The sequence below is a fragment of the Bombina bombina genome, chromosome 4, assembly GCF_027579735.1.
Source record: "Bombina bombina isolate aBomBom1 chromosome 4, aBomBom1.pri, whole genome shotgun sequence".
NCBI classification, from domain to species: domain Eukaryota; kingdom Metazoa; phylum Chordata; class Amphibia; order Anura; family Bombinatoridae; genus Bombina; species Bombina bombina.
This window is the reverse complement of record NC_069502.1, coordinates 366,724,460-366,752,366: the sequence shown is the minus strand read 5'-3', so window position 1 is coordinate 366,752,366 and position 27,907 is coordinate 366,724,460. Positions and strand designations below refer to the sequence as shown.

Below are 27,907 nucleotides of genomic sequence, written 5' to 3'. Positions count from 1 at the left end.
CCCCTTCTCAAACTGCAGGCACTCATCATCCTCTTCTGTCTCTGTCCTCCTACTAAGCGGTTCTGGAGGGTTAAGAACCCAATCCCAGGGATGGGTGGCGATCTTTTCTATGATAAAAACTATATTTTACCAAAGATATTTATGAAAATGTTTAGCAACAATGTATATACTGTTTGTCTGTATTTTTATTTTATGCCGCATATTCTGTTTAGTGGATTTAAAGGTTTCTGCTCCTCTACAGTCAAATAATTTTATTTACTGTAGTTTTTATGCTAAATGTACACCAATATTGGTTCATAGGCCCTGTTCTTATATTTATATACTTATAAATTTATGCTGCATATTCTGTTTTGTGGATAATTGAGCTTCCACTTCTCTGCATTTAAATATTTTTTAGCTAATGTAGGTTTCATGATAAGTGTACACTTACATAGGGCTAGATTACGAGTAGAGCGGTAGTTTGCGATCCTGATCGCACGTTAACTGCGCTAGACGGATGTTTTATACGTGCGTCAGGTAGCGCGTGTTTTACATATTGAAAGTAAAAAAGTTTTGCGCTAACCCGACGTGCACAAAAAGCTGAAGTCCAAATAACACAACCGTGTTATCGTATTACCTTATAGACTTCAATGGATTGAGAAAACTGCAAAAAAACACTCTTACTCGTGCCAAACCCGATCGCGTTTTCTCAAGTGCGTTATCCCGACATGAAATATTAATATTTCACATTCCATTGTTCTTCACATAGAAGAATATGTTCTATTTATTAAATACATACTACTTTCGTAAATGATGATGGTCAACAGTCCTCCATAACATATGGGATATATTTTCCTCCACTAGGAGGAGGTCAAGAACCCATACAAGAGCTTTATAGAGGTTGTTCCAGCTACTTTCTTATTGATTACAACTGGGCGCTCAGACCTATGTGAGACCCAGAGTACCTGGGGAGTATCAATTACAAAGAAGACAGAAGAGACTCTTCACAGCAACTGAATGATACAGGGACACAGGCATATCCTGATATGTGTACAGCATTTACCTAACAGGATTTCAGCCATAACTACCCTCAGGCATTGCAGGGTCTAATCCCTAGCTTCCCTCTGAGGGACTCAGGTATTGCCTATTGTAGTCCTCTGCGGTACTCAATTCCTACACTGGATGGGCTCCCTACTGGATACTTCTACAGCTGCATTGACATAGATTGACATGCCTGATTAGCCATTGGAAGGGTGCTGAGTAAGGTAAGCGATTTTACATAGCACAGACACAGCCCAGAGGCTATTTTTAGGTACAGCATAGCCAGGGGACTTCACCTGCTCTCATCATGACACAATTGTTTCTACCTATCAGGTCCCTAATGGTTCTTTTATAATGGGGGACATTATCAAGGATGCCCTGACCCTTTGCAGCCCTCTGGCAACTTTAGGGGTACTTCTGGGGGCCTTTTTAAAATTTAGGTGTATGGCCATTTAAGAAAACGGCCATTAGCATATGAGATCTTGTAAAGTAGCCTCCGGTTAGGCTGGGAATCATTGTTTTCATATTTAGAAGGAGTGTTTATGCTTGGTGCGCTATGCTTTATTAAAAAGGAACCAAATATTTTTATACTCTTTTATAAGGACACTTGCTTTTCTCCTGGTGGTAACCCCGCCCCCTCAGTGTTCCCAGGATTTTACTGTCTCAATCCGGAGCCTCAGCAACTAGATCCTTACTACAACTGTTTGGGCCGGAATCTAAGCTTATTTTCAGTGCCTACCAGTCCCAGGAAGGGGGTGAGTACCCATACAGGAGCTGCCAGGGGGTACTTGGGGTGTATTTTAATTATTTGGGGCTTTAAGGCTTATTGCTCTGGGAAATATTGTAATCGTCTGAGGGAGTGTTTCATACTTTAGAGGGCTCTCTACTACCAGGTTTTCTCTGTACTGTTTTCTAATATTGGGTAAATGCAGATAGAACACTATGGCACCACTCATTAAGTGTGATATTGGGTCTGTTACCGTTCTTTAATAGGGTTAATGGCCCAAACAATGCACAATTATATGTGGTTAAGGTGCTATGTATCCAAACAGATGCATTACAAACTGGTTAGTTTAAGAAACTAACCACAAAGTGATACTAGATTAGCACTCAAAAAGACACCTAAATATTGGAGTATAGAAAAAGAATCATATCAATTAAAATAAATCTTTATTAGAATACATTAAAATCAGTGTGAATTAAAACTAAAATGCTAGCACAAATTCCCAATAATGAGACTATGTCTAAGACTGAGACCTAATATACTACAGGTTATACTTTCCAGTAGCCGTTTAGTAGGATATGGGCTGGGATTTGTAATCCCTCAATAACCAACTATGATCAAAGATTCAGAGATGTGATGATAAATTGTCTCTAAAATATCAGATTCAATACCCAATTTGATACACAATTAATAGTACAGATTCAACCTCTTATTGATAATTGGCATGAAGCCAAATATTTCATAAATTATTTGAGTATGCTTCAAATGGTATGTTATGCATTAACATCAAATAGATTATAGCTACAATAATTTAGCAAGTAACTTATAATATCAGTGGTAAACACATAGGTAAAGCAATGTGAGCCAAACAGCTATGTTAGTTAATGTAACTGAGTTTTCACCTTTGGTGGTAAATCTAGTATCCTAATAGTAGTATATAGTTTGCTGTGGTAAAAAACTCATAAATACTGAAGCATTCATATGCCTATGGATGGTATATAGAACTAATATTGTACTATTGTTTGTACAGGTTAAACACCCTATTGATAATTAGCGTAAAGCCAAATATTTCGTAGATGGTTCAGGTGTTATCCACATAGTATGTGATGCATTAGTGGTGAGATAAATTATAGCTGCAGTGATTTCACATAAGAGTGATATCAGTGTTAAACACATAGGTAAAGTAGTATGATCAGAGCAGCTATGTTAATAAATTTAAATAAGTTTTATGCCTCTAGTGGTGGATCTGATATCCTGATTATAGTATATAGTTAGCTGTAGTGAAACACTACTTAGTGATAAAACACTCCTATACCAATAGATGGTATATTGTGATCACATGTGAAGAAATAGTTCAACTCTTCTTAAATAGTAATTATATTTTATTATTCAAATAAGAGTTAATTAAAATTATTACCATACTATCACTTATCCCTATATTGGGGATTAAATATAATATAATTGGATATAACACCAGATTCAGAGAAACTCTCTTAATTATGCATTTGTTATAAATTAATGCTGGTGTTCCTGTGTATGCTTAGCGTTCATTATATTTCTCAAGAGATACAATATAAGATGACCGGGATAATATTTTTAGTGCTTGGTGTTAACTTTCAGCTATACTATATCTGGGTTTGTCCAAATTTGTGACCCGGATTCATTTGTCCAATTAGTGGTAGCACAACAGGTACAACGGTATAAAAATATTGTATAGAAAGAGCTAAAGATAAGCCCAATAGTGACTTCTATATTGTTTATGTTCAAACACTGGTGCCCTGAGTGCTCGCACACTTTATTAAAGAGCAAATGCCTGCTTTCAATCAGTATCCTTGCAGCAATATTCACATGAAGATCGCTGCTAGATTATGCATCTTACGCTGCTGAGTCTCATTACATTGTAGCATATAATACTATATTAGCTGCTTAATGCGGTTTTAAGTAGGAATTTTGTTATAATGTTCACAAAAATTGCCACAACTAAGAGTTAACAGCGTTCACTGATAGCGTGATGCTAACGCTACTGAGTGTATACCGTATGGGGCACAGTAAGGTTTGTGAGCTGTTTCACTGCAGTCTCTAATATATATTACGATATAGTTCTACTTATGCCACCATATAGTCTCAGAACTAGTTTTACATTTATCACTTGGTGTGCTAGCAAGTATAAACTGATTAAAACACACAGCGAGCCCCCATAAGCTCCCCCTCCTCCCTTGACATGTTTCGCCGGGTTTCCGGCTTTATCAAAATTGGGTGTCATTGCATACTTTAATAAAAGTACAATTATGGAACAAAATGTTTCTGTCCCCACTGAGTAATCAGTTTCTGATATCCCTCTAGCTACATATATATGTTTATTTTGCAAATCTGTTCCAGCATGCCAGGTTAACCAAATCTGTGAGAATTGTGTACCTCAGATTTTGCATGCAGACCAAACACAACCTTCCACTTCTCAGGGGGAAGTTTGCCCAATACTTGTCATTTAGGGAGACTCTAATGATTTTATTCCTGAATTTAAAACTAGCATGTACAAAGTTGTGATTTGGCGGCAATCCCCAAGCCAAGTAAGTGTTAGCGTACATCTGTGGATTTATCTCAGTCTCATGAGGTCAATGTGCAAAATCCTTGCCCTCAACCCCAAATTCCGGCTTTCTTACAAAGCTCTGACTCTGAGGATGCAAATATTTCTAGTTCTGATGGGGAAAGTGTCATAAGATTAACAGGAGCCTGTTCCTGATCCTGAATATTACAATACCTTTAGATTTAAGGTGTAGCATATCCACAACTTATTGCAGGAGGTATTAAAGACTCTAGGACATTTTCGAGAAAAAGCCTGCTGAAAAAAAGCCTGTTAATCAGTTAAATATTGTTTTCAAAGCGCCACCAAGTATTCCACTGGTGTTTCAGGTCCCCAATGAAGTCTCTGACTATAATATTGACAAGGTATGGGAAAAGCCAGGTGTACTTTTTGCTCCTTCCACAAGATTTAGAAAAATGTTCCCCATTCCAGAACAGAATGTGGAAGTGTGGGAAAAAATCCCAAAGGTTCATGGTGCTAATGCCCAACAATGCCAAATGTATGACTATCTCTATGGAGGATAGTGTTTTGTTTCGAGACCCAGTGGACCGCAAATAAGAGTCTTTCTTAAGGAAACTCTTTCTGCAAACAGGTCTTTTACTTAGACCAGCAGTTTCTCTTAACTGTGTGGCTGCAGCAAGAACACTATAGTGCGACTCTCTAGCTAAAATGGTGGTGGAGAATTCCTCTACCGAGGATTTACAAAACTAGATTAGGGCCTTAAAATGGCTCAAAAATTTATGTGTGATGCTATAATGAACATTATTAAGATCAATTTCAAAATTATGTCTATGGCAGTGCTGGCAAGAAGATCCTTATAGTTAAAATCTTGGTCAGCAGATATAATATCTAAGAATAAACTGATGACTCTTTCCTTCCATGGGAAGTTTTTTTTCGGTTCAGACTTCAGGGCCGATTCATCAAGCTCCGAATGGAGCTTGATGCAGCTGTTTCCGCGAGAGCCTTCAGGAGTTAAGAAGCAGCCGTCTTAAGACTGCTGCTCCTTAACTTATCCGCCACCTCTGAGGCGGCGGACAGCAATCCGCCCGATCGCATACGATCGGGTTGATTGACGCCCCTTACTAGTGGCTGATAGGCCAGCGTATGCTGTCGGCATTTATCGATGTGCGGCGGACATGATTTCTACAGTGGATCATGTCTGTCCGCACTTTCATATATCGGCCCCTTAGACTCTATTATTAAGACTGTCAATGGTGGGAAAGGAGCCTTTCTTCCTCAGTATAAAAATCCAAATGAAAAAGCAGACGAGGGAATCAGTTTCATTCCTTTCGCTCCTCAGAAGATCAGAAGTCCTCCTCTTCTCAGAAACCTGAGCCCTCAAAGTCAGCCTGTAAGCCTGGTTCTTCATGATCAAAGAACAAGCAAACCAAAAAGTCCAACAACACCAGTAAATCAGCATAAAGGTGCCGCCCCTGAACCAAATTCTGTTCTGGTAGAGGGCAGACTGAGTCTTTTTCAGGATGCATGGTGCAGGTCAGTCCAGGACGCCTGGGTTCAAAATATAATTTCTCAAAGTTACAGGATAGGCTTTGGGTCCAGACGTCCCCAAAGACACTTCCTTCTGTCTCATATTCCCAAAGGCGGCTGCCTTTCTACACTGTTTTCAGGAATTAAAGGAGATGGTAGTAATTATCCAAGTACCTGTATCTCAACAGGGTCAAGGGTTTTACTTCAATCTGTTCATTGCCCCAAAAATATTAAGTTTGTCAGGGTTCCCACTTTCAAGATGGAAACCATTTGCACAATCTTGCCCTTAATTCAACAGGGTCAGTTTATGACTACAATGGACCTAAATGATGCATACCTGCACATTCACAGGGATCCCTATTAGTTCCTGAGGTTTGCAAATATATCAACAAACACTACCAGTTTGTCGCTCTTCTGTTTGGTTTGGCTACAGCTCCACGCATCTTTACAAAGGTGCTGGGTGCTCTGTTACTGTTGATCAGAGCTCAGGGTATTTCAATTGCACCATATCTGGACGATATACAAAAGATAGCAGCACCAATTCTTCACAGCAAAGTTATGTGTTTATTGGGACATAACCAACAGAGTACAACAACGTTTCGGTCTACACCACCTTAATCATGTTGCATACAAAAGACTACTAATTCACCATATTTAAAGCCAATGTTTGCATTAGATGTGTTTATTTAAATCTGTAGAAACCATGAGGATGTGTTCTGTATTCTTCTCAGAACATGATTTGTATATACACTATACGCAGTGATTGTTCATTGTGAATTTTCTGTGTACTAGATCTTTTTAAGTATTTCTGTATTTTTCTAGTTCACCAGTAGAGGGGTTTATAATGTGCCTAAGTTTAGTGCAATAGATGTTGAAATAGTTAACATTTTAAATAACTAGAGAATTAAAACTCATATGGTGAATTAGTAGTCTTTTGTATGCAACATGATTAAGGTAGTGCAGACTGAAACGTTGTTGTACTCTGTTGGTTATGTCCCAATAAACACATAACTTTGCTGTGAAGAATTGGTGCTGCTGTCTTTTGTATGCTGACTTTGCTTGGGTGAATACAGGACCCTGCAGCGTGAACTTACTTAAGCACATTGGTGCTGGACATTCTGTTGGCTGTGCAAACTACTTCTCTGTCATTAGCGATCACTCATACTCGCAAGCGTCTATTATTTCTCTAATGTCATGGTTGGAAAATCAGTGTTCCCAAAAGCTCAATATATCCTGCTACAAGTGTAACATTTTTAGGAGTCATGATAGATTCAGTCTGTATGTGTGTGTTCCTGGTGGAACAGCGCAGGTTGATACTCCAGAGAGCATGTCTTTCCCTACAGAGTACTCCATTGCTGTCTGTATCTCAGTGCATGGAGGTAGTGAATCTTATGGTAGCCGCTTCAGACACGGTTCCTTTTACCTGCTTTCACTTGCGTCCTCTTCAACTATCCATGCACAGTCAGTGGTCAAAGAATTTTCTACATTTGGTGCAACAGATCGCTCTGGATTCAACCTTCAGACAATCTCTGTCTTGGTAAACACAAATTCGTCCTTTAGACCTTTGGCCATCTTTTCTTCGTTCCTTATGGGCCATTGTCACGACGAATGCCAGTCTGTTAGGCTGGGGGGGGGGGGCAGTCTGGGAGAAGTTTGGTCTCCTTTAAAGGCAAGGTTAACAATAAACATTCTGGAACTTCAGGCGATCCTTCAAGCTCTTCAGACCTGGCCCATATTGAAGGAGGAAAAATGTATCCACTTCCAGTTGGACAACACCAGGGTGGCCTATATCAATCATCAAGAAGGTACTCACAGTTTACTGGCAATGCAGAAAGTCTCTCAGATTCAGTCCTGGCAGAGACAGTGCTCCCTGTCAGCAATTCAGATACCATGTGTCAACAACTGGGAGGCGAATTACCTGAGCCGTCAATCAGTTCATCCAGGAGAATGGTCTCCCCTTTAGGATGTATTCAATCACTTGTTGATCAAATGGGGCCTACCAGACATAGATCTGATGGCCTCCCACTTAAATCACAAACTTCCAAAGTATTGTGAAACATCAAGAGATCCATGGGCTCACATGGTGGACACCTCGGTATGTCCATGGAAATTCCATCAAGCATACCTATTTCTTCCGTTTGTTCTTATTCTGAAAGTCATTGCTTGGATCAAACAGGAAGTGGTATCAGTAATATTAATTGCTCCAGCCTGGCCCTGTGGGACATGTTTTGCGGACCTAGTAGAGATGGCCTCATTGCCTCCATGGCTTCTTCCTCTGAGGCAAGACCTGTTATCACAAGTTCCTCTTTTCTATCAGGAAATTTCTAAGTTTAACGGTCTAAAGGTTGAACGCCTAGCTTTGAGACATAGAGGATTATCAGATTCTGTGACTGACACTCTTATACAGGCTAGGAAACCTGTGACTCAAAGATTTAGAAAGCATATTTTGTGTGGTGCTCTTCTAAAGGATTCCCTTGTTGTTCCTTTCGGATCCCGAGAATTCTTCAGTTACTACAAGATGGCCTTGACCAGGGTTTATCAGCTGCTTCCCTGAAAGGTCAAATTTCTCCTTTATCTGTTCTTTTCCATAGGAAGTTGGGATCATGTAAGGATCAGGGGGTGGCAGGGTAATCTCTACACTAAAGATAAAATTAAGCTTACAAGCTACCTGATTAATCCCTTCACTAGTATGAATAATAGAAGTGTCGTGCGCAGCTGCAATTTCTGAAGAAAGAGAAGCTTTTTCAATGATTTGTGTCATGATTGCACAAGCAGTATATAAATAATTTCAGCGAGAAACCCAAAGTTTGTGAAAAAGTTTAGGATTCTTTTTTTTTTTAAATTTGTTTATTGACAGGTAATACAGTGGTATAAAGAATATAATAAATATAGGGGGCGCCCTAGATAAACCACACACAGTTAGTAGCGGATATAGACAATAAACTAAATAAGCTATAAAGAATATAAGAGAACAATATAACAATGTAACGTAACATATTTCAGTTGTGTATAACACAAATTAAATGATTAAGTCCCATATGATGGAAGATAAAATGATGAATAAATAACCCCAGAGGTGGTTGATGTTCAGGTCCAGGCAACTGTCTGTAATGGATCGAGGCTACAATCCAGGATCAAAAATCTGTATTCAATAAAAAGAAACAGAAGCACCACATGGCCTAGTACTCTAAAGATGATATAATCTTCAATATGTAAAATGTTACACTCACATTTAGGTGAACACCCCCAATGGTGCAAGTGAGGCAGGCTGGAATCAAACCCAGCAGACTGACCTTCGGTGTGATAGCAGCAATCTGGAGATAGTGTGAGAAAAGCAAACACACACGCTAATATGGCCTAGTACTGTATAACTGTGAGAAATATAATATCAGTAAGAATTGCACTCACATTTGGTGGAGCACCTCTCTTGGTGCATAATAGGCAGGCTAGAATCTAACAGTCACCCAGCAGACTGGCCTCCAGTATAATGGGGAGCTCCAAGAAGTCGGGATACAAGATGCAAATAATCCACAAATAATAATGCATCAACCCAGAATGCAGGTGGAAGTATAAAAGTATGGCAGCAAGTCGTAAGTATATAAACTTACTTTATTAAAAATCATAAAAACAAGCTCATCAGGCTTAATACCTTTGTCACCTTTGTCATAGTGTGCTTTTCTCACACTATCTCCAGATTGCTGCTATCACACCGGAGGTCAGTCTGCTGGGTAACTGTTTGATTCTAGCCTGCCTCACTTGCACCATTGGGGGTGCTCACCTAAATGTGAGTGATAACATCTCACATATTGAAGATTATATCATCCTTACAGTACTAGGCCATGTGGCACTTGTGTTTCTTTTTATTGAGTGGTAAAAAGAAACAATTTGTGTTACAAATGACATCCAAATAACTGACATCAAATATAGCCTTATAATGTTGTACATATGATTTTGGTTACTGGATTACATCTTGTTGCAAGACCCTGTAAGTTTTTAGTTTAATTGTAATGGTTGATAAAGTCTCAACCCAAACTTTAACAAATATGAACAACAGCATACCATCATAACCAAAAATAAAAATATATAAAACCCTGGAACAATAAAAAATAAAAAGTATACCGGATCTCATCTTATTGGTTTTGATTCACTTGCAATTTCCTACATTTCTTACATTACACTTCCTTTGTCATGAACAAGGATATATTATAGAGATAGAGGAAAAGGGGGGGGGGGGGGGTGGAAGCAGTGTAATAGTGATCTAAGAATGTGTATCTACATTCTGGTCTACAAAAGTTCCAAAATAAAAGCACTCACTGGGCTTTGGTCATCTATGACAATCCTCTCTTATTTTGTGATGTTTTTGGACCACAAACGTCCCTTCCTGTAACATATTTCAAATGTGCTGGATTCTCAAGGAGGTCTGGTGGTATTGTATGTGTTATCTCGTGGTTTGGGGTATAATTTTGCTCGGGTGTTATCCCATATGAATTTCAAGTCATCGATAACTCTAAGTTATTAGTTTGAAAATATCCATATTCCTCCAGGCTAAGATTATTCTCCATATGGTTTATCCATTCACTGCGAGTGGGGATATTTTTAAATTTCCACATCTTCGCTATTATGACCTAGCTGAATTTAATGCTAGTTGAATAATTCTTAGTCTAAGTTTACAATAATAGGGGGTAAAAGGTTCAATAAGGCCGTTGTCGGGTCTAGTATAAATTGTGTATTCTGTCCAACTATTGTCTAAATAAAATTCTGTGTAATTTCCCCAAATGGTTTCAATCTTTGGCACTCCCACCATATATGTGTCACGTCGCGCCACACTAGCCGTTGCAAGGGACGCGACACCTCCTTCCCTGCTCATTGTCAGGGGCTGTGTTGGCTCCTGTTGCATGTGTCAACCGGCACGCTCTCCGCTCTGATGCCGGTTGGGATCCCCTGTGGCGTGAATCCTATGCCTATGTAAGTTGCCATTCAGCAATCTATCACTGCTCAAGTATAGGTGTTAATTAGCGTGCTCCTGGGTGTGACAGGCTGCTGATTTCTGGATTGATATTCTGTTGCTGACTTCTGCTTGTCTGACCACTCTGCCTGTTAACCCATAAACCTCTGGATTGATATACTGCTGCTGAACTCTGCTTTTCTGACCACTCTGCCTGTTAACCCCTAAATTGCTGGATTTATATACTACTGTTGAACTCTGCTTGTCTGACCATTCTGCTTGATTAACCCCTATTTTTCTGGATTGCCTCTCTGTTGCCAAACCCTGCCTGCCTGACCATTCTAGTGGTCCACCTTTGGACTGCTTTATCGTTGCCAAACCCTGCCTGTCTGACCATTCTAGTAGTTTATATGAGTCTTGATAAAGGTCTTGGACAAGACCGAAACGCGTCGGCTGGTGAGTACTGTTCCTACTATTACTAAGGGAGCAAAACACTCTGCACTATTGTGTATTTTTTCTTTTACCATAGGGACTTTATGGTTTAGGGACGATCGTCTAGCAAAAAATTCCACAACATTATCGCTATTTAAGAAGAGGCACTCAGATTAACTAGAACACATATTTTTCATATTGTTCACATTTACAAGCAGTCTGAAAACCCCAAAGGACATTGCACTTAAATAAAGGAACCTTTTTTATTCACATTTTTTATTCACATTTTTCACTTTTTAAAGACTTAATTTGTTTATTTTTGATTGGGTCATCACAGTTCTTGCACAATACTACACGGATATATCGTCTTTTTTTCTGTTTTTTTAAACTAAATATACACCACTAAGACTTCTTTGGTTGGTTCATTCCTTTGGGAAATCTGCTACCCTGGGTAGAATTTTTACGCATTTTTTGGAATTTGTTTTTTTGGAACAGTATATTCAGATTTTTATCTCTCTCTCTCGTTCTTATGATCATGTAACACACATTGTTAACAATTTGCAATTATCTTTCACGCTATCCACATACCCGTGCGGTATTTTTATCTTTAGGAACATTCACTATTAACTTGTTTAAAGTTTGTGTTAAACACATAGGCCTAGATTTAGAGTTTGGCGGTAGCCGTCAAAACCAGCGTTAGAGGCCCCTAACGCTGGTTTTGGGCTACCGCTGGTATTTAGAGTCAGTCAGGAAAGGGTCTAACGCTCACTTTGCAGCCGCGACTTTTCCATACCACAGATCCCCCTACGCCAATTGCGTATCCTATCTTTTCAATGGGATCTTTCTAACGCCGGTATTTAGAGTCGTGGCTGAAGTGAGCGTTAGAAATCTAACGACAAAACTCCAGCCGCAGAAAAAAAACAGGAGTTAAGAGCTTTTTGGGCTAACGCCGGTTCATAAAGCTCTTAACTACTGTGCTCTAAAGTACACTAACACCCATAAACTACCTATGTACCCCTAAACCGAGGTCCCCCCACATCGCCGCCACTATAATAATTTTTTTTTAACCCCTAATCTGCCGACCGCACACCGCCGCCACCTACGTTATACTTATGTACCCCTAATCTGCTGCCCCTAACACCGCCGACCCCTATATTATATTTATTAACCCCTAATCTGCCCCCCTCAACGTCGCCGACAACTACCTACACTTATTAACCCCTAATCTGCCGACCGGACCTCACCGCTACTATAATAAATGTATTAACCCCTAAAGCTAAATCTAACCCTAACACTAACACCCCCCTAAGTTAAATATAATTTAAATCTAATGAAATAAATGAACTCTTATTAAATAAATTATTCCTATTTAAAGCTAAATACTTACCTGTAAAATAAACCCTAATATAGCTACAATATAAATTATAATTATATTGTAGCTATTTTAGGATTAATATTTATTTTACAGGCAACTTTGTAATTATTTTAACCAGGTACAATAGCTATTAAATAGTTAATAACTATTTAATAGCTACCTAGTTAAAATAATTACAAAATTACCTGGAAAATAAATCCTAACCTAAGTTACAATTAAACCTAACACTACACTATCAATAAATTACTTAAATAAAATGCCTACAATTATCTACAATTAAACCTAACACTACACTATCAATAAATTAATTAAATACAATACCTACAAATAAATACAATTAAATAAACTAACTAAAGTCTAAAAAATAAAAAAAGAACTAAGTTACAAAAAATAAAAAAATATTTACAAACATTAGAAAAATATTACAACAATTTTAAACTAATTACACCTACTCTAAGCCCCCTAATAAAATAACAAAGCCCCCCAAAATAAAAAAAATGCCCTATCCTATTCTAAAATTAAAATAGAAAAGCTCTTTTACCTTACCAGCCCTTAAAAGGGCCATTTGTGGGGCATGCCCCAAATAATTCAGCTCTTTTGCCTGGAAAAAAAACATACAATACCCCCCCACCAACATTACAACCCACCACCCACATACCCCTAATCTAACCCAAACCCCCCTTAAATAAACCTAACACTAAGCCCCTGAAGATTTTCCTACCTTATCTTCACCACACCGGGTATCACACCGATCTGTCCTGGCTCCGATGTCTTGATCCAAGCCCAAGCGGGGGGCTGAAGACATCCATCCTCAGGCTGAAGTCTTGATACAAGCGGGCAGAAGAGGACATCCGGACCGGCAAACATCTTCATCCAGGCGGCATCTTCTATGTTCTTCCATCCGATGACGAACGGCTGATCTTCAAGCCAATCAGATTCAAGTTCAATCCGATTGGCTGATTGGATCAGCCAATCAGATTGAGCTCGCATTCTATTGGCTGTTCCGATCAGCCAATAGAATGTGAGCTCAATCTGATTGGCTGATCCAATCAGCCAATCGGACTGAACTTGAATCTGATTGGCTGATTCCATCAGCCAATCAGAATTTTCCTACCTTAATTCCGATTGGCTGATAGAATCCTATCAGCCAATCGGAATTCGAGGGACGCCATCTTGGATGACGTCCCTTAAAGGAACCTTCATTCGCCATCTAGTCGTCGGAAGAAGAGGATGGATCCGCGCTGGAGGTCTTGAAGATCAGCCGTTCGTCATCGGATGCCGCCTGGATGAAGATGTTTGCCGGTCCGGATGTCCTCTTCTGCCCGCTTGGATCAAGACTTCAGCCGGAGGATGGATGTCTTCAGCCCCCGCTTGGGCTTGGATCAAGACATCGGAGCCAGGACGGATCGGTGTGATACCCGGTATGGTGAAGATAAGGTAGGAAGATCTTCAGGGGCTTAGTGTTAGGTTTATTTAAGGGGGGTTTGGGTTAGATTAGGGGTATGTGGGTGGTGGGTTGTAATGTTGGGGGGGGGGTATTGTATGTTTTTTTTTCCAGGCAAAAGAGCTGAATTCTTTGGGGCATGCCCCGCAAATGGCCCTTTTATAAGGGCTGGTAAGGTAAAAAAGCTTTTCTATTTTAATTTTAGAATAGGGTAGGGCATTTTTTTTATTTGGGGGGCTTTGTTATTTTATTAGGGGGCTTAGAGTAGGTGTAATTAGTTTAAAATTGTTGTAATATTTTTCTAATGTTTGTAAATATTTTTTTATTTTTTGTAACTTAGTTCTTTTTTTATTTTTTAGACTTTAGTTAGTTTATTTAATTGTATTTATTTGTAGGTATTGTATTTAATTAATTTATTGATAGTGTAGTGTTAGGTTTAATTGTAGATAATTGTAGGCATTTTATTTAAGTAATTTATTGATAGTGTAGTGTTAGGTTTAATTGTAACTTAGGTTAGGATTTATTTTCCAGGTAATTTTGTAATTATTTTAACTAGGTAGCTATTAAATAGTTATTAACTATTTAATAGCTATTGTACCTGGTTAAAATAAATACAAAGTTGCCTGTAAAATAAATATTAATCCTTTAATACCTACAATATAATTATTATTTATATTGTAGCTATATTAGGATTTATTTTACAGGTAAGTATTTAGCTTTAAATAGGAATAATTTATTTAATAAGAGTTAATTTATTTCGTTAGATTTAAATTATATTTAACTTAGGGGGGTGTTAGGGTTATGGTTAGACTTAGCTTTAGGGGTTAATACATTTATTAGAGTAGCGGCGAAGTCCGGTCGGCAGATTAGGGGTCAATACTTGAAGTTAGGTGTCGGCTATGTTAGGGAGGGCAGATTAGGGGTTAATACTATTTCTTATAGGGTTATTGAGGCGGGAGTGAGGCGGATTAGGGGTTAATAACTTTATTATAGTAGCGGTGAGGTCCGGTCGGCAGATTAGGGGTTAATAATTGTAGGTAGCTGGCGGCGACGTTGTGGGGGGCAGATTAGGGGTTAATAACTATAATATAGGGGTCGGCGGTGTTAGGGGCACCAGATTAGGGGTACATAACTATAATGTAGGTTGCGGCGGTGTGCGGAGCGGCAGATTAGGGGTTAAAAATAATATGCAGGGGTCAGCGATAGCGGGGGCGGCAGATTAGAGGTTAATAAGTATAAGGTTAGGGGTGTTTAGACTCGGGGTACATGTTAGGGTGTTAGGTGCAGACTTAGAAACTGTTTCCCCATAGGAAACAATGGGGCTGCGTTAAGAGCTGAACGCTGCTTTTTTGCAGGTGTTAGGTTTTTTTTCAGCTCAAACTGTCCCATTGTTTCCTATGGGGGAATCGTGCACAAGCACGTTTTTGAAGCTGGCCGCGTCCGTAAGCACCGCTGGTATCGAGAGTTGCAGTGGCGGTAAATTATGCTCTACGCTCCTTTTTTGGAGCCTAACGCACTGAAAACGCAGCCATTCTGTGAACTCTAAATACCAGCTATATTTAAAAGGTGCGGGGGAAAAAAAGCATGCGTTAGCTACGCGGGTCGTTACCCACAAAACTCTAAATCTAGCCGATAGTTAGTGCAATCTTCTTTAATTGGCATAACTGTGCCTTATTGTATTACGTAGTAGGATACGATTACCCATTTGTTCAGATCTGTGTTAAACACACAGATAGAGCTCTTTTGGACCTTTTTTCACATTGGCATTACCGTGCCTTATTTTACCATTTATCGAGTACCTTACAAATACAGACAGTACATTGGGTTTATTCTATATACCATGTTCTATCAATTTATTCAGTAGGGAATTATCACTTGCACACTCGAACCAGAGAGTAGGTTTATAATACATATTAAGAAGGAATCAAAGTGTTTTATTATTTGAACCAGTTTTACTTATTGTCATAAGAAATTAAGTGGTTCCACTTACAGTTATTCCAGCAGGAAGAAAGTTGCATAATTGACTGTTTTATCACTTGTTCTGTATTTTTAATTGATGTACTGTTATTGGATATTTCTGTTTTAAAATATTGTACATGGATCCATGCTGTTTGTTATTTATATGTAAATAAACAATACATATTTATTTTTAATTAATTGATTTTTATATAATTTAGGACCGGATCAGTCAGACCTGGCCTACTAGTGGCGCTTTGGTATCTCACACATTTGGAATTCACTTTTTTAGACACTAGGGCCTAGATTTGGAGTTTGGCGGTAGCCGTGAAAACCAGCGTTAGAGGCTCCTAACGCTGGTTTTAGGCTACCGCCGGTATTTGGAGTCAGTCAGGAAAGGGTCTAACGCTCACTTTTCAGCCGCGACTTTTCCATACTGCAGATCCCCTTACGTCAATTGCGTATCCTATCTTTTCAATGGGATCTTCCTAACTCTGGTATTTAGAGTCGTGTCTGAAGTGAGCGTTAGAAATCTAACGACAAAACTCCAGCCGCAGAAAAAAGTCAGTAGTTAAGAGCTTGTGTCTGAAGTGAGCGTTAGAAATCTAACGACAAAACTCCAGCCGCAGAAAAAAGTCAGTAGTTAAGAGCTTTCTGGGCTAACGCCGGTTCATAAAGCTCTTAACTACTGTGCTCTAAAGTACACTAACACCCATAAACTACCTATGTACCCCTAAACCGAGGTCCCCCCACATCGCCGCCACTCGATTAAATATTTTTAACCCCTAATCTGCCGACCGCCACCTACGTTATACTTATGTACCCCTAATCTGCTGCCCCTAACACCGCCGACCCCTATATTATATTTATTAACCCCTAATCTGCCCCCCACAACGTCACCGCCAGCTACCTACAATAATTAACCCCTAATCTGCCGACCGCCACCTACGTTATACTTATGTACCCCTAATCTGCTGCCCCTAACACCGCCAACCCCTATATTATATTTATTAAACCTTAATCTGCCCCCCTCAACGTCGCCTCCACCTGCCTACACTTATTAACCCCTAATCTGCCGAGCGGACCGCACCGCTACTATAATAAAGTTATTAACCCCTAATCCGCCTCACTCCCGCCTCACTAACCCTATAATAAATAGTATTAACCCCTAATCTGCCCTCCCTAACATCGCCGACACCTAACTTCAAACATTAACCCCTAATCTGCCGACTGGAGCTCACCGCTATTCTAATAAATTTATTAACCCCTAAAGCTAAGTCTAACCCTAACACTAACACCCCCCTAAATTAAATATAATTTAAATCTAACGAAATTAATTAACTCTTATTAAATAAATTATTCCTATTTAAAGCTAAATACTTACCTGTAAAATAAATCCTAATATAGCTACAATATAAATTATAATTATATTATAGCTATTTTAGGATTTATATTTATTTTACAGGTAACTTTGTATTTATTTTAACCAGGTACAATAGCTAAAATAGTTAAAATAATTACAAAATTACCTGTAAAATAAATCCTAACCTAAGTTACAATTAAACCTAACACTACACTATCAATACATTAATTAAATACAATATCTACAAATAAATACAATGAAATAAACTAACTAAAGTACAAAAAATAAAAAAGAACTAAGTTACAAAAAATAAAAAAATATTTACAAACATCAGAAAAATATTACAACAATTTTAAACTAATTACACCTACTCTAAGCCCCCTAATAAAATAACAAAGACCTCCAAAATAAAAAAATGCCCTACCCTATTCTAAATTACTAAAGTTCAAAGCTCTTTTACCTTACCAGCCCTGAACAGGGCCCTTTGCGGGCATGCCCCAAAGAATTCAGCTCTTTTGCCTGTAAAAAAAACACATACAATACCCCCCCCAACATTACAACCCACCACCCACATACCCCTAATCTAACCCAAAACCCCCTTAAATAAACCTAACACTAAGCCCCTGAAGATCTTCCTACCTTATCTTCACCATACCAGGTTCACCGATCAATCCAGAAGAGCTCCTCCGATGTCCTGATCCAAGCCCAAGCAGGGGGCTGAAGATGTCCATGATCCGGCTGAAGTCATCATCCAAGCGGGAGCTGAAGAGGTCCATGATCCGGCTGAAGTCATCATCCAAGCGGGAGCTGAAGAGGTCCATGATCCGGCTGAAGTCTTCTATCAACGGCATCTTCAATCTTCTTTCTTCCGGATCCATCTTGAAGACCTCCGACGCGGAACATCCTGCTGGCCCGAAGGACTACCGACGAATGAAGGCTCCTTTAAGGGACGTCATCCAAGATGGCGTCCCTCGAATTCCGATTGGCTGATAGGATTCTATCAGCCAATCGGAATTAAGGTAGGAAAATTCTGATTGGCTGATGGAATCAGCCAATCAGAATCAAGTTCAATCCGATTGGCCGATCCGATCAGCCAATCAGATTGAGCTCGCATTCTATTGACTGATCGGAACAGCCAATAGAATGCGAGCTCAATCAGATTGGCTGATCGGATCAGCCAATCGGATTGAACTTGATTCTGATTGGCTGATTCCATCAGCCAATCAGAATTTTCCTACCTTAATTCCGATTGGCTGATAGAATCCTATCAGCCAATCGGAATTCGAGGGACGCCATCTTGGATGACGTCCCTTAAAGGAGCCTTCATTCGCCGGAAGTCCGTCGGGCCAGCAGGATGTTCTGCGTCGGAGGTCTTCAAGATGGATCCGGAAGAAAGAAGATTGAAGATGCCGTTGATAGAAGACTTCAGCCGGATCATGGACCTCTTCAGCTCCCGCTTGGATGATGACTTCAGCCGGATCATGGACCTCTTCAGCTCCCGCTTGGATGATGACTTCAGCCGGATCATGGACATCTTCAGCCCCCTGCTTGGGCTTGGATCAGGACATCGGAGGAGCTCTTCTGGATCGATCGGTGAACCTGGTATGGTGAAGATAAGGTAGGAAGATCTTCAGGGGCTTAGTGTTAGGTTTATTTAAGGGGGTTTGGGTTAGATTAGGGGTATGTGGGTGGTGGGTTGTAATGTTGGGGAGGGGGTATTGTATGTTTTTTTTTTACAGGCAAAAGAGCTGAATTTCTTGGGGCATGCCCCGCAAAGGGCCCTGTTCAGGGCTGGTAAGGTAAAAGAGCTTTGAACTTTAGTAATTTAGAATAGGGTAGGACATTTTTTTATTTTGGGGGTCTTTGTTATTTTATTAGGGGGCTTAGAGTAGGTGTAATTAGTTTAAAATTGTTGTAATATTTTTCTGATGTTTGTAAATATTTTTTTATTTTTTGTAACTTAGTTCTTTTTTATTTTTTGTACTTTAGTTAGTTTATTTCATTGTATTTATTTGTAGATATTGTATTTAATTAATGTATTGATAGTGTAGTGTTAGGTTTAATTGTAGGTAATTGTAGGTATTTTATTTAATTAATTTATTGATAGTGTAGTGTTAATGTATTGATAGTGTAGTGTTAGGTTTAATTGTAGGTAATTGTAGGTATTTTATTTAATTAATTTATTGATAGTGTAGGGTTTAATTGTAACTTAGGTTAGGATTTATTTTACAGGTAATTTTGTAATTATTTTTAACTATTTTAGCTATTGTACCTGGTTAAAATAAATACAAAGTTACCTGTAAAATAAATATAAATCCTAAAATAGCTATAATATAATTATAATTTATATTGTAGCTATATTAGGGTTTATTTTACAGGTAAGTATTTAGCTTTAAATAGGAATAATTTATTTAATAAGAGTTAATTAATTTCGTTAGATTTAAATTATATTTAACTTAGGGGGTTGTTAGTGTTAGGGTTAGACTTAGCTTTAGGGGTTAATAAATTTATTAGAATAGCGGTGAGCTCCAGTCGGCAGATTAGGGGTTAATGTTTGAAGTTAGGTGTCGGCGATGTTAGGGAGGGCAGATTAGGGGTTAATACTATTTATTATAGGGTTAGTGAGGCGGATTAGGGGTTAATAACTTTATTATAATAGTGGTGCGGTCCGCTCGGCAGATTAGGGGTTAATAAGTGTAGTTAGGTGGAGGCGACGTTGTGGGGGGCAGATTAGGGGTTAATAAATATAATATAGGGGTCGGCGGTGTTAGGGGCAGCAGATTAGGGGTACATAGGGATAATGTAAGTAGCGGCGGTTTACGGAGCGGCAGATTAGGGGTTAATAATAATATGCAGGGGTCAGTGATAGCGGGGGCAGCAGAATAGGGGTTAATAAGTGTAAGGTTAGGGGTGTTTAGACTCGGGGTACATGTTAGAGTGTTATGTGTAGACTCAGGAAGTGTTTCCCCATAGCAAACAATGGGACTGCGTTAGGAGCTGAACGCGGCTTTTTTGCAGGTGTTAGGTTTTTTTTCAGCTCAAACAGCCCCATTGTTTCCTATGGGGGAATCGTGCACGAGCACGTTTTTGAGGCTGGCCGCGTCCGTAAGCAACTCTGGTATCGAGAGTTGCAGTGGCGTTAAATATGCCTGTACGCTCCCTTTTTGGAGCCTAACGCAGCCATTCTGTCGACTCTCAATACCAGAGTTATTTTAAAGGTGTGGCCAGAAAAAAGCCAGCGTTAGCTACGTGGGTCGTTACCGACAAAACTCTAAATCTAGCCGTAGGAGTCTATCTACCAGAGCAAAGGTCTCATTCAGTAGGCGCTAAGTGTATTTTACTATTATCCATTCTAGTGGTTTACCTTTGGACTGCCTTACCGTTGCCAAACCCTGCCTGCCTGACCATTCTAGTGGTTTACCTTTGGACTGCCTTACTGTTGCCAAACCTTGCCTGCCTGACTCTTCTTGTGGTTTACCACTGAACTGCCTTTCTCTGATTCCCTTCCTGTTGCCACCGAAGACTATTCTGCCTGTGGTGAGTGCCGCTTACCTCATCTTGCGAACTTTCTCTGCTCTGTGATATTCCCTATCATTCACGCTCGACGCCGGGATAAGAAGACTACTGGCCGAGTTCGGTCTAATAGTGGAATATCTCATGAGCATTACAATATGCTTTTCAACCTGACTGGTGTGAGGTACCACCTAGTTAATAATTTATCATTGGTTTCTAGGAATCTAGTTGAGGACGAAGATTTTCTAGTGTTTAGAATGTGTTTCCATTCCATTTCTGTGATTTTTTTTTGCCTAAATCTTTATGCCATCTCTCTATATATTCTGTAAGTTTAGTATTTTTTGCCATTATTAAGTTTTCTGGCCCATGAGAGTGTATTGTGTGCTGGAAGTTCTACTGAGCAAAATTGCTCAAATGGAGTTAGGGGTCTAACTAGTGCTTCTCTGGATGGATGTGTGAGCAAGAAGTGTTGTATTTGATGATGTTTCAGACATTTAGTAAAGACTCCACGCAAAATGTCAGTTAAATCTTGTCTCTCTTTGAGCTTGTTAAGGATTCTTTCTATATGATCACATTTGGTGGTGAAACAGTGGCATCAAATATACCAAAATGGGCCTAGATCATTACCTTGGGTTGTCTACTTGAAAAAAAAATTATAGTTTCTCTTGTTAAGTGTAGTCAGTCCACGGGTCATCCATTACTTATGGGATTATATCTCTTCCCCAACAGGAAGTTGCAAGAGGATCACCCAAGCAGAGCTGCTACATAGCTCCTCCCCTCACATGTCATACCCAGTCATTCTCTTGCAACCTAACTAAAGATAGGTCGTTGTGAGAGGTCTGTGGTGTTTTTAAACTTAGTTTATTTCTTTAATCAAAAGTTTGTTATTTTAAATGGCACCGGAGTGTGCTGTTTGTTTCTCAGGCAGCATTAGAAGAAGAATCTGCCTGCGTTTTCTATGATCTTAGCAGACGTAACTAAGATCCACTGGCTGTTCTCGCACATTCTGAGGAGTGAGGTAACTTCAGAAAAGGGGAATAGCATGCAGGGCCCCCCTGCAAACGAGGTATGTGCAGTAAATTATTTTTCTAAGCAATGGAATTGACTGAGAAAATACTGCTGATACCAATGTAATGTAATTTCAGCCTTACATGCAGTGGTAGCGACTGGTATTAGGCTGATGAGTGTGTGTACACTGAAGTATTTTTCTAGGGAATGGAATTTGACTCAGAAAATACTGTTAATACTGAAGTAATGTATGAGCCTTAACTGCAGTAACAGCGACTGGTAGCAGGCTTATTAATAACACTTCATAACTTTTAAAATGTATGTCCAAAACGTTTACTGGCATGTTAATCGTTTTTTGTGAGGTACTTGGTGATAAAACTTATTGGGGCATGATTTTTACCACATGGCTAACTTTTGTTTCTGCATAGAAACAGTTAACTGAGCTTCCCCACTGTTGTAATATGAGTGGGAGGGGCCTATTTTAGCGCTTTTTTTGCGCAGTTAAAATTCAGTCACAATCTTCCTACTTCATTCTCCATGATCCAGGACGTCTCTAGAGAGCTCAGGGGTCTTCAAAATTCATTTTGAGGGAGGTAATCAGTCACAGCAGACCTGTGACAGTGTGCTTGACTGATAAAAACGTTAATTATTAAATTGTTATCCGTTTTTTGGGTATTAAGGGGTTAATCATCCATTTGCTGGTGGGTGCAATCCTTTGCTAACTTAATACATTTACTGTGAAATTTTGGTTGCTATAACTAATTTGGTTCATTGTTATTTCAACTGTGACAGCTTTTTGTGCTTCTTAAAGGCACAGTAGCGTTTTTTATATTGCTTGTAAATTTATTTGTAAAGTATTTTCCAAGCTTGCTAGTCTCATTGCTAGTCTGTTTAAACATGTCTGACACAGATGAATCTGTTTGTTCACTATGTATGAAGGCCAATGTGGAGCCCCATAGAAATTTGTGTACTAAATGCATTGATATAACTTTAAATAAAAGTCAGTCTTTACATGTAAAGAAATTATCACCAGACAACGAGGGGGAAGTTATGCTGACTAACTCTCCTCACGTGTCAGTACCCTCGCCTCCCGCTCAGGAGGTGCGTGATTTGGTGGCGCCAAGTACATCAGGGAGGCCCTTACAAATCACTTTGCAAGACATGGCTACTGTTATGACAGAAGTATTATCTAAATTGCCAGAATTAAGAGGCAAGCGTGATAGCTCTGGGTTAAGGACAGAGCGCGCTGATGATGTGAGAGCCATGTCCGATACTGCGTCACAATTTGCAGAACATGAAGACGGAGAGCTTCATTCTATGGGTGACGGATCTGATCCAGGGAGACTGGATTCAGAGTTTTCTAATTTTAAATTTAAGCTTGAGAACCTCCGCATATTGCTAGGGGAGGTATTAGCGGCTCTGAATGATTGTAACACGGTTGCAATTCCAGAAAAATTATGTAGGTTGGATAGATACTATGCGGTACCGGTGTGTACTGACGTGTTTCCTATACCTTAAAGGCTTACAGAGATTATTAGCAAGGAGTGGGATAGACGCGGTGTGCCTTTTTCCCCTCCTCCCATATTTAGGAAAATGTTTCCTATAGACGCCACCACACAAGACTTATGGCAGACGGTCCCTAAGGTGGAGGGAGCAGTTTCTACTTTAGCTAAGCGTACCACTATCCCGGTGGAGGATAGTTGTGCCTTTTCAGATCCAATGGATAAAAAATTAGGTTACCTTAAGAAAATGTTTGTTCAACAAGGTTTTATCTTACAGCCCCTTGCATGCATTGCGCCTGTCACTGCTGCGGCGGCATTTTGGTTTGAGTCTCTGGAAGAGGCCATTCGCACAGCTCCATTGGATGAAATTATGAACAAGCTTAAAGCACTTAAGCTAGCTAACGCATTTGTTTCTGATGCCGTCGTACATTTAACCAAACTTACAGCTAAGAACTCCGGATTCGCCATCCAAGCGCGCAGAGCGCTATGGCTTAAATCCTGGTCAGCTGACGTGACTTCTAAATCAAAATTGCTTAATATTCCTTTCAAAGGACAGACCTTATTCGGGCCCGGCTTGAAAGAAATTATCGCTGACATTACGGGAGGTAAGGGCCATGCTCTGCCTCAGGACAGGGCCAAATCAAAGGCCAAACAGTCTAATTTTCGTGCCTTTCGTAACCTCAAGGCAGGAGCAGCATCAACTTCCTCCGCTCCAAAACAGGAAGGAGCTGTTGCTCGTTACAGACAGGGCTGGAAAACTAACCAGTCCTGGAACAAGGGCAAGCAGGCCAGAAAACCTGCTGCTGCCCCTAAGACAGCATGAAGAGAGGGCCCCCTATCCGGAAACGGATCTAGTGGGGGGCAGACTTTCTCTCTTCGCCCAGGCTTGGGCAAGAGATGTCCAGGATCCCTGGGCATTGGAGATCATATCTCAGGGATATCTTCTGGACTTCAAAGCTTCTCCTCCACAAGGGAGATTTTATCTTTCAAGGTTATCAGCAAACCAAATAAAGAAAGAGGCGTTTCTACGCTGTATACAAGACCTCTTACTAATGGGGGTGATCCACCCAGTCCCGCGGACGGAACACGGGCAAGGATTCTATTCAAATCTGTTTGTGGTTCCCAAGAAAGAGGGAACCTTCAGACCAATCTTGGACTTAAAAATCCTAAACAAATTCCTAAGAGTTCCATCATTCAAAATGGAAACTATTCGAACCATCCTACCCATGATCCAAGAGGGGCAGTACATGACCACAGTGGACTTAAAGGATGCCTACCTTCACATACCGATTCACAAGGATCATTATCAGTACCTAAGATTTACCTTCCTAGACAGGCATTACCAGTTTGTAGCTCTTCCCTTCGGGTTAGCTACGGCTCCAAGAATCTTTACCAAGGTTCTGGGCTCACTTCTGGCGGTACTAAGACCGCGAGGCATAGCGGTGGCTCCGTACCTAGACGACATTCTGATACAAGCCTCAAGTTTTCAAACTGCCAAGTCTCATACAGAGATAGTTCTGGCATTTCTGAGGTCGCATGGGTGGAAGGTGAACGTGGAAAAGAGTTCTCTATTACCACTCACAAGGGTTCCCTTCCTAGGGACTCTTATAGATTCTGTAGAGATGAAAATTTACGGAGGCCAGGTTATCAAAACTTCTAAATGCTTGCCGTGCCCTTCATTTCATTCCACACCCGTCAGTAGCTCAGTGCATGGAAGTAATCGGCTTAATGGTAGCGGCAATGGACATAGTACCATTTGCGCGCCTGCATCTCAGACCGCTGCAATTGTGCATGCTAAGTCAGTGGAATGGGGATTACTCAGATTTGTCCCCTCTACTAAATCTGGATCAAGAGACCAGAGATTCTCTTCTATGGTGGCTTTCTCGGCCCCACCTGTCCAAGGGGATGACCTTTCGCAGGCCAGATTGGACGATTGTAACAACAGACGCCAGCCTTCTAGGTTGGGGCGCAGTCTGGAATTCCCTGAAGGCTCAGGGATCATGGACTCAGGAGGAGAAACTCCTCCCAATAAATATTCTGGAGTTAAGAGCAATATTCAATGCTCTTCTAGCTTGGCCTCAGTTAGCAACTCTGAGGTTCATCAGATTTCAGTCGGACAACATCACGACTGTGGCTTACATCAACCATCAAGGGGGAACCAGGAGTTCCCTAGCGATGTTGGAAGTCTCAAAGATAATTCGCTGGGCAGAGTCTCACTCTTGCCACCTGTCAGCGATCTACATCCCAGGCGTGGAGAACTGGGAGGCGGATTTTCTAAGTCGCCAGACTTTTCATCCGGGGGAGTGGGAACTTCATCCGGAGGTCTTCGCCCAACTGATTCATCGTTGGGGCAGATCTGGATCTCATGGCGTCTCGCCAGAACGCCAAGCTTCCTTGTTACGGATCCAGGTCCAGGGACCCGGGAGCGGTGCTGATAGATGCTCTGACAGCCCCTTGGGTCTTCAACATGGCTTATGTGTTTCCACCATTTCCGATGCTTCCTCGACTGATTGCCAAGATCAAACAGGAGAGAGCATTGGTGATTCTGATAGCGCCTGCGTGGCCACGCAGGACCTGGTATGCAGACCTAGTGGACATGTCGTCCTGTCCACCATGGTCTCTGCCTCTGAGGCAGGACCTTCTAATTCAGGGTCCTTTCAACCATCCAAATCTAATTTCTCTGAGGCTGACTGCATGGAGATTGAACGCTTGATTCTATCAAAGAGTGGCTTCTCGGAGTCGGTTATTGATACCTTAATACAGGCTAGGAAACCTGTTACCAGAAGAATTTACCACAAGATATGGCGTAAATATTTATATTGGTGCGAATCCAAGAGTTACTCATGGAGTAAGGTTAGGATTCCTAGAATATTGTCTTTTCTACAAGAGGGTTTAGAAAAGGGCTTATCCGCTAGTTCGTTAAAGGGACAGATTTCTGCTCTGTCTATTCTTCTACACAAGCGTCTGGCAGAAGTTCCAGACGTTCAGGCTTTTTGTCAGGCTTTGGCTAGGATTAAGCCTGTGTTTAAGACTGTTGCTCCGCCGTGGAGCTTAAACTTAGTTCTTAACGTTCTGCAAGGCGTTCCATTTGAACCCCTTCATTCCATTGATATCAAGCTGTTATCTTGGAAAGTTCTGTTTTTGATGGCTATTTCCTCGGCTCGAAGAGTCTCTGAGTTATCTGCCTTACATTGTGATTCTCCTTATCTGATTTTTCATTCAGACAAGGTAGTTCTGCGTACTAAACCTGGGTTCTTACCTAAGGTAGTTTCTAACAGGAATATCAATCAAGAGATTGTTGTTCCATCATTGTGTCCTAACCCTTCTTCAAAGAAGGAACGACTTTTGCATAATCTGGACGTAGTCCGTGCCCTGAAGTTCTATTTGCAGGCAACTAAAGATTTTTGTCAAACTTCTTCCCTGTTTGTCGTTTACTCTGGACAGAGGAGAGGTCAAAAGGCTTCAGCCACCTCTCTCTCCTTTTGGCTTCGTAGCATAATACGTTTAGCCTATGAGACTGCTGGACAGCAGCCTCCTGAAAGAATTACAGCTCATTCTACTAGAGCTGTGGCTTCCACCTGGGCCTTTAAAAATGAGGCCTCTGTTGAACAGATTTGCAAGGCTGCAACTTGGTCTTCACTTTACACTTTTTCAAAATTTTACAAATTTGACACTTTTGCTTCTTCGGAGGCTATTTTTGGGAGAAAGGTACTTCAGGCATTGGTTCCCTCCGTTTAAAGTTCCTGCCTTGTCCCTCCCTTCATCCGTGTACTTTAGCTTTGGTATTGGTATCCCATAAGTAATGGATGACCCGTGGACTGACTACACTTAACAAGAGAAAACATAATTTATGCTTACCTGATAAAATTATTTCTCTTGTAGTGTAGTCAGTCCACGGCCCGCCCTGTCTTTTAAGGAAGATCTAAATTTTAATTAAACTCCAGTCACCACTGCACCCTATGGTTTATACTTTCTCGTCTTGTTTCGGTCGAATGACTGGATATGACATGTGAGGGGAGGAGCTATGTAGCAGCTCTGCTTGGGTGATCCTCTTGCAACTTCCTGTTGGGGAAGAGATATAATCCCATAAGTAATGGATGACCCGTGGACTGACTACACTACAAGAGAAATAAATTTATCAGGTAAGCATAAATTATGTTTTTAACAGGTAAATTAAAAAAAAGCAGCAATTGAGTGATAGCAAAAATTCTACAAATTCTCCAGTATTTTGGGCAAGTTCTTTTCTGATATTTCCGGTAGAGAAGGGGTTAACTAACAAATGTAAAGAGTAATAAATTGTTTGCGTTTTTTTGCATTCGTTACGAAACAAATGCAGAGCTCAAGTTTTTAATAGGGTTGAACTACAGCCTCAAATATAAAAGAACATATTGCACAGATGTGAATTAAACCACAATTGTAATATTTTAATAAAATAATGGAAACAGGCCTATGAAAAACCCCAAAACTCTAAAATTATTAATAAAAAAGTTAAAAACTCACTCAAGAAGAATAAGATTTATGAGGATAAAAGGGATGGATGCTCTTAAAATAGAGAC

General features: G+C 40.2%; 1 protein-coding gene across 1 annotated transcript in view; it reads left to right on the top strand.

Annotated features, from left to right (window-relative positions):
• The window catches only part of PHC3 (polyhomeotic homolog 3), a 1,036,700-nt gene that overhangs the window by 209,549 nt on the left and 799,244 nt on the right, over nucleotides 1-27,907 (top strand). The window lies entirely within an intron of this gene.